The sequence below is a fragment of the Microcebus murinus genome, chromosome 8, assembly GCF_040939455.1.
Source record: "Microcebus murinus isolate Inina chromosome 8, M.murinus_Inina_mat1.0, whole genome shotgun sequence".
Classification (NCBI taxonomy): domain Eukaryota; kingdom Metazoa; phylum Chordata; class Mammalia; order Primates; family Cheirogaleidae; genus Microcebus; species Microcebus murinus.
This window is the reverse complement of record NC_134111.1, coordinates 44,962,337-44,971,863: the sequence shown is the minus strand read 5'-3', so window position 1 is coordinate 44,971,863 and position 9,527 is coordinate 44,962,337.

Sequence of the window (9,527 nt, the reverse complement as noted above, 5' to 3'; positions counted from 1 at the left end):
AGCATAGTTCATAAACTAACCAGAACATGATTTCAGTATGCTATGGATAATGCCTCAAACAAAAATTATCATGTTCAAACACATACTGGTACAGAAAAGAATCAAAATAATCTTCTACTGGCTTAATTTAAAAATGATAATTGGACCATTTTTCAAAGGACCTGAATTCTGAAAATGTTTTGCCATAGCATATTTGTGTATGTAAAACCTAATTATACCCTAGATAACGAGTTCCCAAATGGAATTACGAACAATTAGATGCTACATATACTGTTTTCAAGTCTATAATGTTATTAAATTATCATTGCCTTGCAAATTAATACTTGCTTTCATTTTTCTAGTAAGTGACCAAGCGGGAAATAGGCTCAAAATGAATGTAAAGCAGTAAATACAAATCACTAAAATTTGTGGTTATTTTTCCCTGGAATCTCTTCCTTCTACTTGAAAAATATGGCTTATAATAATCATAAAACATTTTCCCCAGCTTTTTGTAGTTTTAAAGACTGGTATGCTTACCACAGGATCTTTATTTGTCTAGAAAACTTAGTGGAAACAGGATATTGTCTACTGGATAAAGCATGATAATAAACGTAATCCTTCAGATTGACTGCTGATTTATCAAATGTACAGCTGTCAACTTAATCGATTCCTTTGATGGCTCAACATTTCCATTACTAAGAGAAAACGTTATATCTCTGAGCTGTATAATATTCTCTGCAGACTAAAAAAAAAAAAAATCTGGTTGTCATGGCAACTGCAAACCATGGCGATTCTGTCATGACCCAGTAGTGGTCTAATGGAAAACATCTGCCTGGAAATCACGAACTGGCACAAGGTCTTTGGGAGGAAGTATTTGAGGGAAATTAACCTTAAAAGATTTCCTTAATTCTAATCTCAGTCTCCCCCACTGCAAATGTTTAAAATGTTGCTATGTTTGCCAACATCTGTAGCACACAACCTAAACACAGAGAGAAAACTTGACGCTTCACTTGTTGCCAATATTGCATCTATTAAAGAATTAAGTTCTTAAATATGAAATTGTTTATTATAAAATCTCTCTCCCACCAAGAAACAAAAAAGTAGAGAAGTAATTTTCATTATTTGGCCCAAACCAGTTGTCTTCAACTTAAGCTTGTATCAGAATTATTAATACATGCAAGGTTTGCTAAAGCACAGATTGCTGGGCCCCACCTCCAATTAATTTAATAGGTTTAGTGGGGTCTGAGAATTTGTATTTCTAAAGTTCCCAGGTGATACTGTTGCTGCTGGCCCAGTATCCACATTTTGAGAGCCATAGATCTACACCAAAACTTCAAAGTATTCTAAAAGTTTACTATCAAAAGAATTTAAAAGGAATAAGAAAAATGTCAGTTCTTATTACAATGCTCATTTCAATGATATAGACTGCAGTTGTTTCTATATTTGGCCCTGCTTAAGAAATCACTTCTAAAATACAAAATTTTAGGTTCTACTTCCAGGGTTTTGGTTTTAGTTGGTCTTGGAGGGAATTCAGTGCCTGGGTATTTTTAACAAGCATCCCAATTTGATTCAGATAACAAGCCTGTTTCTCTACTTAGTTTGGGAACCACTGATTCAAGGCATGTTGTCACGTTGCAGTTTGCAGTAATCTCCTGGGAAGCTGGTTTTAAAACTCTGATCATTGCCCCAGCTGCTCAGATGTAGCAGGTCTGGATGGACCCAGGAATGTGGAATATTATCAAGCAACATCAGGCTTTGGTGAAGGTGACCACAAACAGTCCTCAAAGTGAAATGTTAAAGACATCTATGGAAGGTGGAAGAAGAAAACAGTGGAATTCTTTTTAAAATTTTTATCTGACAACTAAGGAAGTCATTAGGCTTTACTTATATACTGGCTGTCACAATGAGCCTACAATTGGGACAGTCCCTGGCCACCTACTGTGGAAAGGAAAACTGGGCCTTCACCTTGGAGAAGGGGTTGATAGCAAAGCTCTCATTCTAGTATTATTATAACACAGACTCATTTAGGTAGGCTTATGAATTATTTTTCTAGCTTTCACTGACCTAAACCTTCAGAAAATGGAGTAGTGGCTTAAAAAGAACTGCAATTGATTGAAGGTATTACAAATGATGCAACCACGAATGAGCCACCTGAAAATGAGAGAGCTGACACATTTCCTACTCTGGTACAAACTCTTTCCCAACCTAATTAAGAGAAATAATCTACTATGATCTTACAAGTTAATCAATAAAAAGAAAATAACTTCAGAAGAGACACAGGACGTGGAAAGAACATTTTGAAAATGGATGCTTCCATCATCATATAATTTTGCTGCTGAAAGTCCTCACACTAAAGAACATGGAAACCACATTTTCTGCCTTGGTTAACAATTTTCAAAAGTGTTTTATTGGGTTCTGAACCATTGTTTAGAGATAATTGACACCTGATTAGTTTACAAGAAAAGTTGATGGACATTGGGCAAGATTAAAACTTGCCTAAATTTCAACAAAAACTAGACACTGGATCTGCCCAAACCTTGATTTTGGACTTCCCAGTACCCAAGAACTGAGAAATAAATATATATTGTGTAAGCCATCTACTCTATGGCATTCTGTTATAGCAGCTAGAATTTACTAAGACAGTGTCCATGACACCAGTACATGCTTCATATGGTTTTACTGATTATGCAGATTAATTTCACTGAGTGAATAATTGTATAATGGTTAAATTATGTTAATTCTTATTGGGGCATATCAGCCATTTGAATACCAATTTGGATTCCTTCAACTTTGATAAGATTAAATATCAAGAAACAAGGTATAAATATATGTTTTAAAAGACTGCTTGAATATTTGTATACATTCAAGCTATGAATATATGCTGAAAACAGCAACATCTGAGATTTCTTAGATCCTTTGTATTTGCCCCTTATCCAAGTTCACATTTTTGCTAAGCATAGTGAGTTAGAACCACAAGTAAACAGTTTAATAAGCTTAGAGAAAAACTCCTTTTTTTTAAGGACTCTTCTGAGTTACTAAATCATATCATATACAAGTGAAATGAAATAAAACAATTATAGTGAATCAATAGTCCATCTGTCAGGGTGGCAGTCTGCCCTCAGTTCTTGGTGTGCTCTTGGCCAAAGAATGACCAGACACACCAAAGTGTCAAGTCCAGACTATTATCCTGATCCTCTGATTCCTTGCTTGGGAAAATCGCCAACAGGGCCAATTCAATGGAATAACCTCAGACAGGAAGCAGTTTCACAAGAGCAGCTCTTTATTATAGAATAAAATGGGTCTGTCTCCATGAGTGGAGACAGACAGACCAAACGAATAAAACACTCACTCACACACGCACACTCTCTCTCTCACTCTTTCTCACTCACTCTCACACACACACACTCACACTCACTCTCACTCTCTCAATTCTCAGACTGTTTCCTTTTATTAGCCCAGTCTGGGCGTTGGGCTCTCAGGAGGTTTGGAATACTATCAGATAAACAACAGGTGTCCTCAAAACTCCATCTACATGTAACAACTCCCTCTCCAAGAGCCCACCTGGGGGTGGGGGTAGATTCAAGCTAATGACATAATAATTACACTTAGGTTACTCTAGGTTACATTCCCACACCTGACATTCCTGGGCTGGGGAACTCCCAGCTTGATAAAGCAGTGCCTCCTTCCCCCGTGTAGCAGTTTTTGGTATAGGATTAAGGATGAGGCAGGGCCAAAATGGAGTACCCGCCTCTCTCCTTCTTCCCAGGTGGAGCAATCGCTGGAGACAGCACCAAAGCAGGGAAGCCTTGTCCCAAGAGGAGCTGGAGTTTCTATCTACCTGACACATTTGCCTACCCTTAAAAGATCAGAGACTTTAAAGTTTTTCTAAACTCACATGACTTTATCTCCAATAGCGATTTGATAGTTTTAATTAATATTATTTCAAATACTTGAATCTGAGTAATCTGGACTCTACCAAATTAAGTTGTTTTCTACAAGAGTGTACAATTTAAAAAGGATAATAAATTTTGTTCTATTTTTCACTGGCCATATAACGAACCATAGATGTTCTAAAGCAAACCACTCATACCTTGTACAAGATTCTTCCCTCTGCTGCTTTTATTCTTCATTCTTCCCAGGACTCTTTCCTTCTCATCCTCACTGTTCCTTCATTCCTTTTTATTATTCATTGATAGACATTTAAAGTCACAAAGCACTAAAAGACCGGAGTAAAGGTAGCAGCCTCTATTAAGGCTTTTTTTTTTTTTTAATATAATAGATATGAATGAAGGTGATTTTTAAGAAGCTAGAATAGTGCTTTTCAATCATTTATGAGCATAGAAATCTCCTGGGGTTTTGTTAAAATGAAGCTTTTAGGGGTGAGAACTGATATTTTGCTTTTTTTGTTGTTTGTTGCTTTTGTTGTTGTTGTTGTTTTTGAGACAGAGTTGCACTCTAGCCTGGGCTAGAGTGCCATGGCGTCAGCCTAGCTCACAGCAACCTCAAACTCCTGGGCTCAAGCAAACCTGCTGCCTCAGCCTCCCAAGTAGCTGGGACTGCAGGCATGCGCCACCATGCCCGGCTAATTTTTTGTATATATTATTTTTAGTTGTCCAGTTAATTTCTATTTTTTTTTTTTTTTTTTTTAGTAGACACGGGGTCTCGGGTCTCACTCTTACTCAGGCTCCTCTTGAACTCCTGAGCTAAAGGATCCACCCGCCCGCCTCTGCCTCCCAGAGTGTTAGGATTACAGGCATGAGCCACTGCACCCTGGTCAATTTTGCATTTTTAACAAGCTCCCAGTGATCCTGATAGGGCTGGTCTACGGATCAGGCATTGAGGAGGAAGAAGTTGGCCTGGCTCTTTATCAATGCATACCTTTCAGGGAGGCTGAGGCAGGAGGATCCCTTGAGCCCAGGAGTTCAGGCTGCAGTGAGCTATGATTGTGCCACTAGCCTCCAGCCTGGGTGATGGAGTGGGACCCTGTCTCTTAAAAATTGAAAAAAAAAAAAAAAAAAGATAAAGCAACATTACTATCATAGCCTTTTAAAAAAAAACTAATAACCCAAAAGACTTTTTTTCTAAATATCTACTCTGTTGCAGGCACTCTATCCAGATCCAAAGTTGAAAGTTACATGATCCCTGCTGATAAAGATCTAAAATTCATTGTGATGAGTGCTTCAGTAGAGTATGTATAAATGATAGGAAAGTAAAAGCATAATTTAGCTTGCATATGGTTAAGAGTGAAAGGCCATAGAAAGGTGGTAAAATTTGAATTAGGGCTTCAATGGTAGGTACCTGTCAGGAAAAAGGTAGAAAACATTTCATGTGAAGGCCCTTCCTCTTGCATGGTGGCTTTTGATGGTGGTTGTTACACTCTCTACTTGACAAGTTCATTACAGGGAAAAAAATAGAGTCACTATGAGAAATACCGTGATGTTAGTTACAGTGATTAATAATTGAAATAAGAAAATATTTTTGAAAAAATCAGTACTTGAAAATGCAAGTGGACATTAAATGTTTTATAATTACTTCCCACATAGCCCTTTTAAAGAAAGAAGAAGGGGAAGAATGTGTTTTGCATCATTTGTTAAGGAAATTGCCATGGAAAAGCTGAACCTAGTTGCAGGGCTCACTGACAGTGAAGTTACTAGAGCATATCTCAGAAACATCTCCTGCTTTTAGGCACAAGACTACTTACCCCATGGGATGAGAGACAATCTCTTATGACTATGTATTTTTTAAGGTATCTCCACATGCAGGGGGAAGGCTTCAGAGAGACAAACTGTCATATGGTCTGGCGTTTTTGGTTGTTCTTTTTTGTTTTTCCTATTAGCCAAAATGGCATTTATTAGGGGAACACTAAGCAAAATAGTGCAATACAAACTTCAAATATAGTAAACATTAAATTCATTTGTATGTTACATATATATTTATTTTGCACTATTTTGTTCTGAGCACATTTTTGGGCTTTGACATTAAAATGACAGACAGGACAGGTAAGTAAGATCCCTGAGCCCATGAAGCTTACATTCTAATGTAAGCACCACTAAGCCACAGGGAATTCTATTTGATCAGTGGTTCTCAAAGTGTGATCCACAGACCCTTGGGGGGGGGTCCCCAAGACCCTTTTGGAGGCTCCATGAGCTCCAGATGCTTTTCATAATTACACTAAGATGTTATTTGCCTTAGTTCGTTGTGTGGACATTTGCATACATAGCACAGAAGCTGTGGTGGGTGAAACTGCCTGTGCAGCATGAATACCATGGGCAGCACCAAATTGTTTTGTACTTTTGATCATTATATTCTTACTGCCAGGCACTTGCAGGAGAAAGAAAGAAAGCCAGCCAACTTCACTTAAGAATGTTCTTGATCAAGGAGTAAAAATTAATTTTATTAAATCTTGACCCTTGAGTAGGTATCTTTTAAATGTTCTGTGTGATTAAGTAATAAGTATGAATAAACTTCTGGTTCATACCAAAGTGTAATAGTTGTCTCAAAAAAAAAAAAAAAAGCACATGTGTGATTGGTTGAGTCAGAAGCTAAACAAGCTGCTTTTTTTTTTTTTTTTTTTTTCCCATGGAAAGCCATTTTTATTTGAAAGTATGACTGGCAGATCAACTGGTTTTTCAGATTTGGGTGTTTGGCAGGCAGTTTCCTGAATGTGAAAGAAGTGAGTCTGTCATTTCAAAGAAAACTGAGTGTTGGTGCCAATGATAAAATGTGAGCTTTCAAGCAAAAATTAGAATTTTGGGAATGTGTTTCTACCACCATTAACTTGCAAGCTTCCCAACACTTAAGGATTTTTCTGAGATAAATACTGACATTAAGAAATGTGATTTTGATAGTGTCTAATAAAATGTGTCAACATTTGGGAGATCTACATAACTCAGTGAATGAATATTTTCTAAATGACCAGTGCATCATGTTATAAAACAATGCATTGATAAAATACACATGCAAAGTGCGAGAGAGACCAGTGGATTTTAATGTAGCAGAATACAAAGAATTCATTGGTATCATTTCAAATTTCATATTGCAGCTAACCTTTCAAAAACCACCCTCGTCAACTTTTGTGATAGTACTAAAAATAATATAAGTAATAATCTACAAATGCTATTAACATATTCTTCCCTATTGCAACTACCTGTCTGTGTGAGGCCAATTCTTCTTCATATACTTTAACCAAAACAACATATTTCAACACTTAAAATCCAGAAACAGAAATGAAAATCCATATGTCTTCTATTAAGCACAATAAAAAAGAGATTTTCAAAAATATAAACCAATGCCATTCTTTTCATTTGTTTGGAAAATAGTAAATTTTCACAAAAAATAATTTATGCCAACATGTATTCAGTTAATTGGTGTCACTTTTAATAGATTTTACCAATAAATATTTTTAAATTATTTCAGTTTTAATTTATAATATAGTAAACATACCCCATATAAACAAAAACTCTTTGGGATTTTCCAGAATTTTAGACTGTCCTAGAACAAAAAATTTGGAAGCTATTGTATTAGAATACATTTTTTAGATCTGGGCGCTCATAGAAGAGGTGTCAGGTTTGTAAGTCTTCATTGAACGAAGGAAAATGTGATTGGTCATGGAAGGGTGAGCAAGGTTTCTTTAGTTTAGTGGTTCTCAAACACTAAGGCGGATCAGAATTACCTGGGGGACTTGACAAAACACAGAATTATCTGGAAGGCCCTACTCCCAAGATTCTGATTCAGTAGGTATAAGGTATTATAGAATCAGAGAATTTGTATTTCTAATAAGATCTCAGGAAATGTTGATGCTACTGGTCCAGGATCCACACTGTGAGACGACACTACATTGTGTAAATAAGTGAGGGAAGAGCTATTGGAAAAGAGAGACTGCAATGACTTCTGATACCAATGAATCATAGTGGAGCCAAATTTCACAGACTGAGAGCACAAGACTACACTGACTTTATATGCCAGCTGTAAATGCAGGGCCACTTGCACTTCTGATTGACTGGCTATAATTTCTGGGAGTTTGCATTAGCCCTTCAGGTTTAATTACTCACTAGGACAATTCACAGAACTCTGGAACGTGCTATACTTATGATTATAGTTTTACTATAGCAAAAGGATAGAAATAGAATTAGCCACAGGGAGTGATACATAGGATGAGATCTGGGAGGGTCCCAAATGCAAAGCTTCCATTTCCTCCCCCTGTAGAGTCAGGGCGAGTCACTCTCTCATCACATTGATGTGTGTTTCCTGATTCATTGCTTTTCTGTAGGATTTCAGTTTCATGGATCTTCCCTAAAATAGCTTCTTGTACCTCAGTTTATCAATGTTTATTCTGACCTCTCATGCTGCCTATGTGTTACCTCCCATAATTCCATCATAGCCAGATGCCTAATTATACATTCCTGTTATCAACATGGCCATGCCAGGACAAGCATCCACCAGTTCTTTACCATTGCATCGCCGCACTGTGGCACATGCATTTTTCTTGTATGCACACCCTTTCATTCCATTGCTGCTCTCAGTTCTCACTCCCAGGCACATGCTCTGATTTCTGCCCTTGCATACTACTTGGGCATGGCAGGACACGTTGTACAGGATGGGCACACTAATTCTGCCACAGTATCTCCATACCTACTACTTTTGCTGAAGTAATTGACCATTATACCAGTCTACTCCATTCCAAAATGCATGGGTCTTTGGAATTATGGTATACAATAAATAAAATAGTATCTTGCCTGACTCACAAGAGATTCTGTATTCTCCCAAGTGCTAGGTGCTAAGCAATAAATGTAACCTCACAAAGTTTACAGTTTAATGGGTAGCTTAAAATGTGTTTGATTATAAGCACTATTTGTTAATTATTAAACACATTTCTATTATATACATCTACTTAATAATTATAATCTATTAATATGCTAGTGTATTGTATATTGTATACCTTATAAAATACATATAAACCATAAAAATCAAAAGGATAAATTAAATAATATTTTTATAATCTGTTTTACAATGTCTAATATTTTTGGCCACCTTATCAGATATAATTAGATTTCATTGCTTTTACCTGATTATACCGCTGAAAGAGAAGTTGAATTATACAGTAACAGTGGAAGCCATTTTCTTGTTGTTATGTAAATTTCATAGTTCCTTCCAGGGACCTGTTGAAGCCACAAAGATAAATAATCCAGAATAGTTCTCTCATTTTAATTTTAATTTTTTTTTTACTTTTAATTTTCTCTCATTTAATTTTAAAATGTCTTTAAGACATTGTTCCCAAACTAGGGTGAGTTCTGTATTCCCTGGTCCCTTCTCCATGCATTGTGTGTACCTATCTGAAGAGCAACCATCCAAAGTGGTCTGACGGGAAATGTTGCAAGCACACGTGTATAGGTAGGCCAGCCAGCTATGTTAAACTCTCTGGAATTTAAGCCAGGAAACATAGAATTTGTAGGAGTAGAGCATGTGGGAGCAGCAGCTGGGAAGACCTGCAGGAGGCCGGGCAGCGCAAGGCCATGATACTCATGGGGGAGGCAAGGATGTGAAGCAGC